Here is a 10,442-nt window from a genome sequence, read left to right as displayed (position 1 = left end):
ATCAGCCTCATTACTGACTCACAGTTGTCAGATACATCAAAGAAGAAGAAGAAGAAGATCTGCAGCCTCTTTTCTTTTCTGAGAGAATGGCTATGGTTACGGCCAGGCAAGTGGCCGTAACAGTAAGTGGTGTGAGAGTTCTCTGTGATCATCAACACTTTCATGCAGATCTTTCAGGTGCACAAAAGAGAATAATTTAAAATCTAATTCCAGGCAGAATCAAGAAGGTATTAACTTAGGATTCTATTGATGACTAGAAGATAAAATAGGTAAAAACCTTATGTCTTAACACTCCCACTAAATTGATACAAATGAGGCATTTATTTTGCATTGACGTCAAGTAGTTGCGATATTTCACTGGTTATCAATACTCGGGTGGAAAAAGTTTAGTGTAATGAAATGAATGTGGAATGGATGAAAGTGTGGTTGGGATTTAATTCTCCCTTTAAATTTTTTCCTAAATGTTCTGTCATTTTGTCAAAGCTCAGTATTGATAAATATGTTTTTATCGTGTATTCAAATAAAAAAATTTAAAATTTAAAAAAATGTCAAATGTCAAATTTCAAAATGTGAAAGGTCCAGAAGTATTAAAAAGCATAATTTTAGTGATTAGTTATTTAATTAAGTGATTGTTGTTTGTAAAAGGTTCTAAAAATATATACACCGTATATTAAATTCAGATAAATAAAAATGAAATGTGATGGACAAATGGATGGAAGACATCCCGTTTCCCACTCCTTAGTTCACTTGTGTGGGGATGATAAATGTATTAAAATAATCTGAGTTTGACAAATGGTGCAGCTTTGCTTGGTGAAAGGAGATAAAAGATCAAATTTTAGAAACAATATTTTCTTGCTCTTACTTTCTATTTTATTTCTGACAACATTAAGGCAATGAAAAGTTTTCATATGAGAGGCCAGGTGTTTTGCTTTGCAGCCACTTTTTTAATGTAGCATCCAGCTGCATAAAATCTTATTGATTGAATGAAGAAGCTCCGGCTTCCACTCCACTCTGGCATCCAGAGCAAGCAGCAGTTACAAATTGTGATCTATGGTGAGTAAAATCCCCCACATTGGCGAGCTGCCCTTTCATTTATCACATTGAGCGTAATCACTGTTTATCTGTTTCGCATCATGGATTCTACCTGCACAGCAGTCACTTTTACTTGCATTAAGAGGACATGGGGAATTCAGCCTTGGAACATCACCTTCAGCACCATCGCTTGTTGAAATTAACCACTTCATACTAAAAATCACATTTATCGCTGCAGGGTGGGTGGGAGGCTTACATTTTAAATGCAAAAAAACTGTAAAGGAATTCAAAGGCAACCGGGTTATAGGTTCAATAATTTCTGCAAGTGTTAGAAAAGTTAATCAATTTAATTTATGATGGAATGATGAACCAAATGTCGGGAAAATGTAGAGTGAGCTAATGATAGAAAAGGGTTTTGAGGAGTTATGTGGTCATGATTAGATCTCACCGCACAGGAGATGAGTAGTTCATCTGCTCTTAATGTACTGCAGCTGCAGTCTAATGAGAGAGACTAAGTTAGAAGACCTCACCACTACTCTGTTTGCCTGGCAAAGTGGTTGTGATGTGCAAGTGTGAATGTTAAAATGTATCATGCTCTCGTGTAATTTGTAATGTAACATGAGTGGGTGTGGGTATACGATGTTCCTCACATTGTCTTGGAGGCTCTCCTGAATGAAACTGTGAGGCATGGGTAGAGCATCAGCTACTGATCTAATCTGGGATACACATTCTTGCTCTTCCTTATGATTGATGACATTATATTTTAGCATGAGTGTTTCGTAATTTAGAAGCCAGGATGATCATATTTGCTTTTACTTGTTAACATCTGAGTTTGATGATTCCTTACTTTAATGCAAAATGGACAAAAAGCTTCAGTCTTACAGGATGTCATCACACCTGCAGGTGCTCCAGAAGTGTTTTTAACTTGGCAATCCTTCAAGTACAGAGTAGGGTCATGTTTGCTGTTGTCACTAGAAGAGTCCATTTGAACAACCCACAGATGTGTTGTTAATGTTTTAGTGGGCTTTCTGCTAACCTTGAGTTCAAGAGATCTGATGTAAGTTGACAGTTTGAAAATATGACTGGCCTCACAGACATTTGGTACATACTTCTGTCTACTTTTAATTGCAAAAAACACAGTCATTAACCATTTGAAGTTTTTACAATACTAACTGCTTTTATGTCCCAAGAGTGTTCTCAGGATAACTTGCTGTACTTAAACTCTTGCGTGTGCTTCGCATTTGTAATCAGTCCTGTCAAGTGCTTTGAGAGTCAGGAAATCTCTTGGAACTGTAACAAAATTAAATATTTCCCCTACATACTACCCTTCTATTGCCATTTGATCAGAAAGAACATAAAAAAAAAACCTCTTCTTTACAATATCAAAGGCACTATAGCATCCTCATTATTATTATTAAAACAGTATTGTATTGGATCCATATTTGAATATGAGGTACAAAATGATCTACACTGAGTGTAGGAGTGGGAGCACAGACTGGGATTGGCCGACTATAGGCAACTAGCAATGAAGAAGAGCTGGCAGTTCCTGTGTGGCTTTGCCTTCCAAGATCCTTCTCATCCGACACAGAGCTGGGCATTAGAAATAGTAGCCCAGTCAGGAGAAGCCCTAATAAGGAGAGGTCTTATGAATTATTGATTGTAGCCCAGCAAGATACAGATACAGATACAGTTTCCCTTTAAAATCCAATAAGCTTTGCTGGGCTCTCAGTTGTGACTCTCTGAGCACAGCAGCTCTCCAAGAGCAAAGGAGCAATGAATGTTCCAGAAAGAGAAACCAATTAGCAGCATGGTGTTCTCTATCCTCGCTGTTCCCCATGTGTTCTCTATCCTCGCTGTCCCATGACCCTTTAACTCTGCTCCACTGGTCACAGTCAAATTTTTCCCCCGAGCTCCCCAAATGTTCAGCTGCATTCTTGATCTGGGATCCAGGTCCTTCATCTTTTTCTCAGGGGTCTATTGCCAAAGTTCCCAATAGTAAGAGTCCACTGTCCTGGATTGACCACTTACTAAACTGTGGCCACATTGTTTATTGTGTAGCGCAACAAACAAACCCACAAGTATCTGGATCACCAATCACACAGTTGGATGCACTACCAATGATTAGATGAGGTACTTTCATGGGATTGGACACTCGTAGTATTTCCTGCTCTTATTTTGCAGTCTGGAAACACATCAGTCAGGACTCAAGGAGACATTGCAATGTGCAGGCACATTGTATATATGAGATCACCACTCTGCCAGTAATAGATATTGATTATTGGCAATCTTGTTTGACTATAAAATCAGTTCCTAGAGTGGGCCATATGTCACATGGATGTATCAAGATCTGTCCTTTGATTCTCATATCAAGTTTGTATCCCGGACAGCCTTCTTTCACTTGCGAAATATTGCGAAAGTCAGAAATTTCTTATCCTTTAAAGACGCAGAGAAAATCATTCATGCCTTTGTTATTTCTAGATTGGATTACTGCAATTCCTTATTATCGGGCTGTTCTAGCTTTTCTATTAGGACTCTACAGTTAGTTCAGAATGCAGCTGCCCGCTTACTGACTCGAACTGGGAGGAGAGAACACATCTCTCCTGTCCTAGCGTCACTTCATTGGCTCCCGATTAATTATAGAATACAATTCAAAGTCCTCATGATCACATATAAAGCTCTCCACTGTAAGGCTCCGTCTTACATTGAAGATCTTATTGAAGTGTATCACCCCCCCACCCCCCCGGGGCCCTTCGATCCGAGGATGCAGGATTTCTGGTGACCCGTCGGGTTTTTAAGAGTACAACAGGAGGCAGAAGCTTTAGCTATCTGGCCCCTCTACTCTGGAACGATCTCCCAGCTTCGGTCCGGGGGGGCAGACTCCCTTAGCTTATTTAAGAGTAAACTAAAAACCCTCCTCTTTGATAGAGCCTACAATTAACACACACCCCACTAGATAGGCTGCTATAGGCCTAGGCTGCTGAGGGTATTTTTCTCTGTCTCTCCCTTTAAAGGGATATACTCTGGAGCTTCTGTCACTTCTTTCTTTATCTTTCTATGCTCCTAGAATTTATTATTATTGTCAAATTACACTCTTTGTCTGCACAATACTGCCGCTGTCTTTGTGCCTCTGTTCCACAGGTGGAGAACGTGGATGGAAGACAGGATACCCAAAGCCCTGAAATACCACCCCCAATTTAGCGACAGCGCACTGTGGACATTAAACTCAAACTGGCCTATCTGCCAGTCTCTCTCTCTCTCTCTCTCTCCGTCTCTTTTACTTGACCTATCTCTTTCCCCAATGTATTCCCAACCGGATGACCGCCCTCCAGAGCCTTGGTCCTGCCCGGAGTTTCTTCCTAAATGAGGGAGTTTTTCCCCGCCTCCTTTGCTTATGCTTGCTCTGGAGGGCATTATTGGCTATCTATCTGTAAAGCACTTTGAAATGTCTTCAGATGTGATTAAGCGCTATATAAATAAAATTTGATTGATGCAGTTTTCAGACCATATGGTTACCATGTCATGTGACGTTATCCACAGATGAAATGATTAGTCAGGAAAAATAATCTATACAAAAATAACCACAACATTTTTGATATTTGGGAAAAAACTGAACAAATTCGGAAGTCAAAGCTTGCTAGTTGTGCCTTCTCAAATTTTTATGTTTTATATATAAAATATTATAAAGCATCTTTGGATTTTTTTTTGCTACTTTAAAAGAATTGTTAGATGAAAAGATACTTTAAATAAGCATCCATAACAGGCACATATATATAGTTATCCACTTAAATATATATATTAGTAGATACTTTGGAGTATGGGCGGCACGGTGGCGCAGTGGTTAGCGCTGCTGCCTCACAACACGGTAGACCCTGGTTCGAGTCCCGCTCTGTGTGGAGTTCGCATGCTCTCCCTGTGTCTGCCTGGGTTTTCTCCGGGTTGTCCGGCTTCCTCCTACCTCCAAAAGCATGCGCTTCAGGTTGATTGGCCATTCCAACTTGCCTGTAGGAATGAGTGTGTGTACGCATGGTTGTATGTCTTTGTGTGTGGTTCCGTGGTGCACTGGCGTCGTGCCCGGAGTGTCCCCCGGCTCACGCCCTGTGCCGCCGAGATAGGGTCCGGCTCCCCGTGACCCGCTGCGGCGGATATAGCGGTGGTAATCTGAAGATGACTGACTGAAGACTTTGGAGTATTGTGCTAATAGTTTACTTATGCTTTCAGTCCTGAGCCTTTATCTCAAGACGCCCATTTAAAAGCAAGTGGAAAGTTAATTTGCACTGAAAAGGGCAGCATGAATGTGTCTTGACTATATTCCACTCCCTCAGGATAAATGTAGTAAAATTCACACAATCAGACAGCATTTACCCTAATGTTTCAAGTTTATTTATTCTTATATAGCCCAGATTCACAAACAATGTCTCAAAGGGCTTTACAATCTGCACAGGGACTATATCCCTCTGACCTTTGTGCACTGCAAGCAATATTGGCCATTTAACTTTCATTTCCAAAATAGCTAATGGTTTTTCAACAGAATTTCCAGAAAAATATCAAAAATGGAGGCAGAAATTCTATGTCTGCTATGAAATTCTGTAACGATGCATACAAAAATGAAAGTGCAGGGAGATCTGGTATTCAAGTGCTTGCTCACCTCGAGGCAAGTTCTTCACTTATGGATGACTGTGTATAGTATCCATTCCACAGCTCACCATACGAATCTCAACCTGTCCCTCGCTCATCCAGGCAGGTCATAGGGGTTGCCAGATAAGCAGAACTATATTGAAATATTCAACAGCAGTCAGAGAGTAGGCCAGGGTGTTAATGCTCAGTGTCTTGGATTGCTAGGTGGAGAGGAAGATGAATGTGAAAGAAGTGATATAGAAGAAGGAACCACACTGAAAAAGTAGAGGAGGGAAAAGAAGATGAAGAAACCATGAGGCAGGATGATAAAGATGATGGCTGGCCTATAATCGGCTTTGGAAAGCCTGACATTTCCCACTCTGCAGAGTCCTAGTGAGTTTCCTGACATCCAGAGCCCTCTCCTGGCCAGATAGATTCCTTATTTGCCAATTTGCCTCCTTTCTGCTCATCCAGTCAGAATCACTGTCAGAATCATCTAGACCTGTCATTACAAATCAAGTGACCATTGTAAAAAACACTGTGTAGTTTTAGCCAGGAATCATGCTCACAGTGCCGAGAGTGGTATGTCGCTTCAGATGTTTAATAAATTCAATGTGAACGCAATATCTGCAGAACAGGTGGAGGATTTTTATTTTTTTTTAGAGAAAACAATTTTTTCTTTTTTTTGTAGCATTATGATCTCCTGCAAAAAAAAAACTATTTTCTGATCACAATGTAATCCCATAACTCAGGGGCAAGGGGAATTTCAATTAAATTTATCTTTTAGTTTGTTGCTGAATTAGTGACACTAATTTTCGACACTGTCATTGGAAAATTATAAAATTCCATTTCGTATGAGGTCTATTGGAAAGGTATACAATTTGTCAGTTCTTTGCAATGATAAATTCAAATAAGATCAGTTCAAAGAACTCAAGGCAGCAATTATTACGTAAGGTTTTTTTTTTCTCAAATAAAGCACATAATTCTGCTTTTACTGACTCAGTCTCAGAATTATGACAAGCATCACTAATACTTTTCAAAGCTGGTCATTTTCCTTTTTGAAATGTCCAATGTTTCAAAAAACTTCAAATCTGCTTCACCGAGCTATATAAAGTGATTATTTCAAATGTTTACTTCCATATCTTTACTTTTACATTTAAAACAAAATGGGGTTGAATAGTTTCGTTTTCCACTCTTCTTCACGTATGTCGTGGAGATCATTTTCATCGTACCAAAACTTATTTCTTACCTTCAAATTCGCTTAAAGATTTAATTGCATGTAGTCTGTCAGTCTGGAGAGACAGGGATGTAAATTGCAACTGGACACATGTTTGGGTGAATAAATTAGATGTAATTTTGTATATAATATTTAATCCTTTGGGTTTCTATAGTTTCTTGTTATGTCTCCATTATGAACTTCCATTAAAAGCATACAATGCACATGATGAATTTTCTTTTGTCTGCAAGGCCCCTGAATGTGTGTTCTATAGTACTCAAATGGTACTTTTATTTTGAATGCACAAAGCACATAACAAGGGCTGTCCACTTAAAACACACACTTAGACTTCATTTTCACTGAGCTCTACTCACCTGTGACCTTCAACAGGACAAGCATGTACAGAAATTGAATTGTTGTTATTCTTGTGTAACAACACAATTTGTCAAATGAGAATATGCTGTATTTATTTCAACAATATTTCAGTGAAAACTAGAGAGTGAGGCATGCAGATCTTTTTGGTACTTTCACTCAAATTACATCATTTGCACCTCTTTCAATCAGGCAGCACAATTCTCTTTCTAAAAGTCTGGAACATTCCATGTTTGTTGCTTTTTTGAACTTTTTCTTTTACCATCGACATTGTCAGTGAGCCGAGCAGTGTGCATTAGACATTAAAAGCTTGCTATATCTAAAATAGGCCTCTGAGCATTTGAAAGTGTTGCACTACTTTTAACTTGCTCTGGAAAATGGGAGCTTATGCTCCCTCAGTCCTTTGTTTCCTGATGGTTTCAACTCTACACTGCATCAGCTCTGAAGAGCATGGGACTTCAGAGGACCCTCTTGAAGCCATAACATCAACCATGCAGAGAGTAACACAGAAAGTGTTATAGAACTGTCCTGGGAATTTAACTGTTTTTTTGGGGTAATAAGTAGAAAGAGCTTGTGCTAATGTAGGAAAAAGTTGCTTGAGAAACCCACCACATGTCACCTCTGCTGCCTGTTCTGTAAGAGCATGAAGAAGGCAAATCATCTGGCAGTGTGTCGGTATAACTTCCATCAAGCTGTCAGGCCGGGCTATGTGGGGGCCATGAGGAAAAAAAAAACTCTTTAGAGCTTTTTTGTTAATTCAACATGAACTAGCCATATTGCAATTTGAAGACTTATTATGTGAAACCTGTGATTATTAACAGAAATAAATACAAAAATGTTATATGGATTAGAGAATTAACAATTACAGAGTTAAGTAATTTTATAAGGCTGTGCATGCCTTGCTTTCATCAAAACAAGGACTGAAATTGTAAATAAATTTCAAAACAAAAATGATGAATTCAATCAAATGAAAGTGGCCCACATATGGGCATGTCCAACTAGTGATGTTGTTAGTGGAGGATTTCTCCCTGCTCTTACTCTGCAAGTCTTCTTCAATAACTCGCCTAGAGTTATTGAAGAAGAGGCAGCAGATATCTGGGGAAAAGGATATGAGGGGGTCAAAGAGTCAGGAGCATGGGGGAATCCATGCTGAATGTCAAACTGAGGGAAGACTCAGCCAATGCAGCAGCACAGTTCTATGTGACCCGCTGCCCTGGCCTGTTGACTGAAGTTTTTCATCCATACAGCATTACAGAAATCCAGAGCCACTTGGAGTCAGCTTGGCATTGATCACTCATTGCATTCATGTATATAACATGACAGAGAATAATTTCGATCAAAATTACATTGATGACTTTTACTTGTAAAACAGTATGCTGGAACAACTTAACTGGAGTTAAATTTACCAGACAGTCCATTTCCGTGTCTTTAAATCTCCTGTCAATTTTCTTTATGTTGCCCAAAATAATGCATTACATGGAATTTATTTATTATGTTCTGTGCAGAGCGGTTAGATGTCACAGTGGGTTACACTGTTGCCTGACAGCAAAAAGGGGCAGCCCCAGGTTTGATTCCTTTAAGTTTTTATGTTCTCCCTGTTTCTGAGTGGGTTCTCTCTATTCTCCACCTTTCTCCCTCCTTCAGAAACATGCATCCTGAGTAAATTGATCACACCAAATTATCCATATGGTGTCATTTTTGTGTGTGGAATCTGCAATAATTGTATAACTTGTTGATGGGTTTTCCTATAGTATGCACTTTTTGTATGTGTAATTTCTTTTTATGACTTCAACTAATATAGATCTGGTGTGTATATGTGCAGTATGTGTGACTCATTCCCTTATTGAAACTAAAGAAAATTGCATTGTTTCATAATGCTGCTCTTTGCTTTATATATTTGTATTCATTTGTGTTGTTGCATTGCATCATTCTCAGTAGGATTATTATTTGTGTGACTGATTTTCCTGAACTTCTAGACCCATTTACTGTACTAACGTCTGCTGACACCTCTAACAATATTGTGTTTTTTTCACTTTAAAATGAACATGACAATTAAAGTGAACTCTCCCTCCTTTTCGAATGGGGAAACAGGGGTTGATGTGTATTTCCACGGCAACTGCTCATTATGCCATTGATGGTATGATTAGCTGGTCATGAAGTCATTGTGTGCATAGCAAACAGCTCCATGATTTTTATCTGCAGCTCTCGTCATCCCAAACGGATGCCAGGAAAGGGGTAAAGAGGAGATGAGGGAGGTTTAATTAAAGCCTATTAGATATTCTGCGAGGGGGATTGGATCAGCACTGTATAGAATAGAAATTAATGGAGGAGACACTGATAAATGAGCAAGAGCCAGTGCATAGACCAGCACTGTTCTGTGAGTGAGATAACCATCAGAGTAACAATCATGTTGTCTCAGCCACAAATTATAAAATGCTGGCATCACTCTGGGATGGATTGCCTTGTGTCTGCATACACCCTGTTGGGTCAGGACAGCCATTAGTGCAGCTCACATTTCTACATAAACACCCTGCTGTTCAGCTCATCAGCTTTATATAACTATCATCCGTCTGTCAGCAGCAGCCCTGGAGCAACAGCAAAACTTATTGCGATAAAAGAGATTTAAACATCTCAATTCCTCATTGACATCCTTTACACTAATATCTGCTTAATAAACAAGGCTGTACGTGTCCTGTAGAAAGAACAGAATCCTCCAGTCCTGTCTGCATGATGATTCACCATAAAGGACATCTCTGGGAGAGAGACTTGAAATTCATGAGAAATGACAAGTACAATTACTCTGTAAGCCAAGAATTTACATCATTCTAAATATGAAAAACATTCAGGTTAAGGTAATAAGGACTGCTGTTCATATCCTCAAAGTGAGCATTCATAAAGAGAGAGAAATGACATACATTTAGAGCACTGCCTCTGAATTGATAGTGCTGAAATACCTTCAGACCTCTCATTACTGTTCCCGAGCGAAACGAGCATCAAAAGAGAGGAAGATCGCCCACGGTGACATTTAGAAAGTTTTCTTTGATATTTCAAACAGTTTGAGGTTTAAACATGCTATCTTTGAAGACTCGGTGTAAATATAGACTGTCAAAAAGAATACAAGCACTTTGCAGAGGAAAAGATTCGCTTAAGTTTTGAGTTTTCTTCAAGAAATCTGATATCGCCTGACACCAAACGTACCACCAAGAAA

The sequence above is a fragment of the Antennarius striatus genome, chromosome 9 (assembly GCF_040054535.1).
Source record: "Antennarius striatus isolate MH-2024 chromosome 9, ASM4005453v1, whole genome shotgun sequence".
Lineage (NCBI taxonomy): Eukaryota > Metazoa > Chordata > Actinopteri > Lophiiformes > Antennariidae > Antennarius > Antennarius striatus.
Note: the sequence above shows the minus strand (reverse complement) of the source record.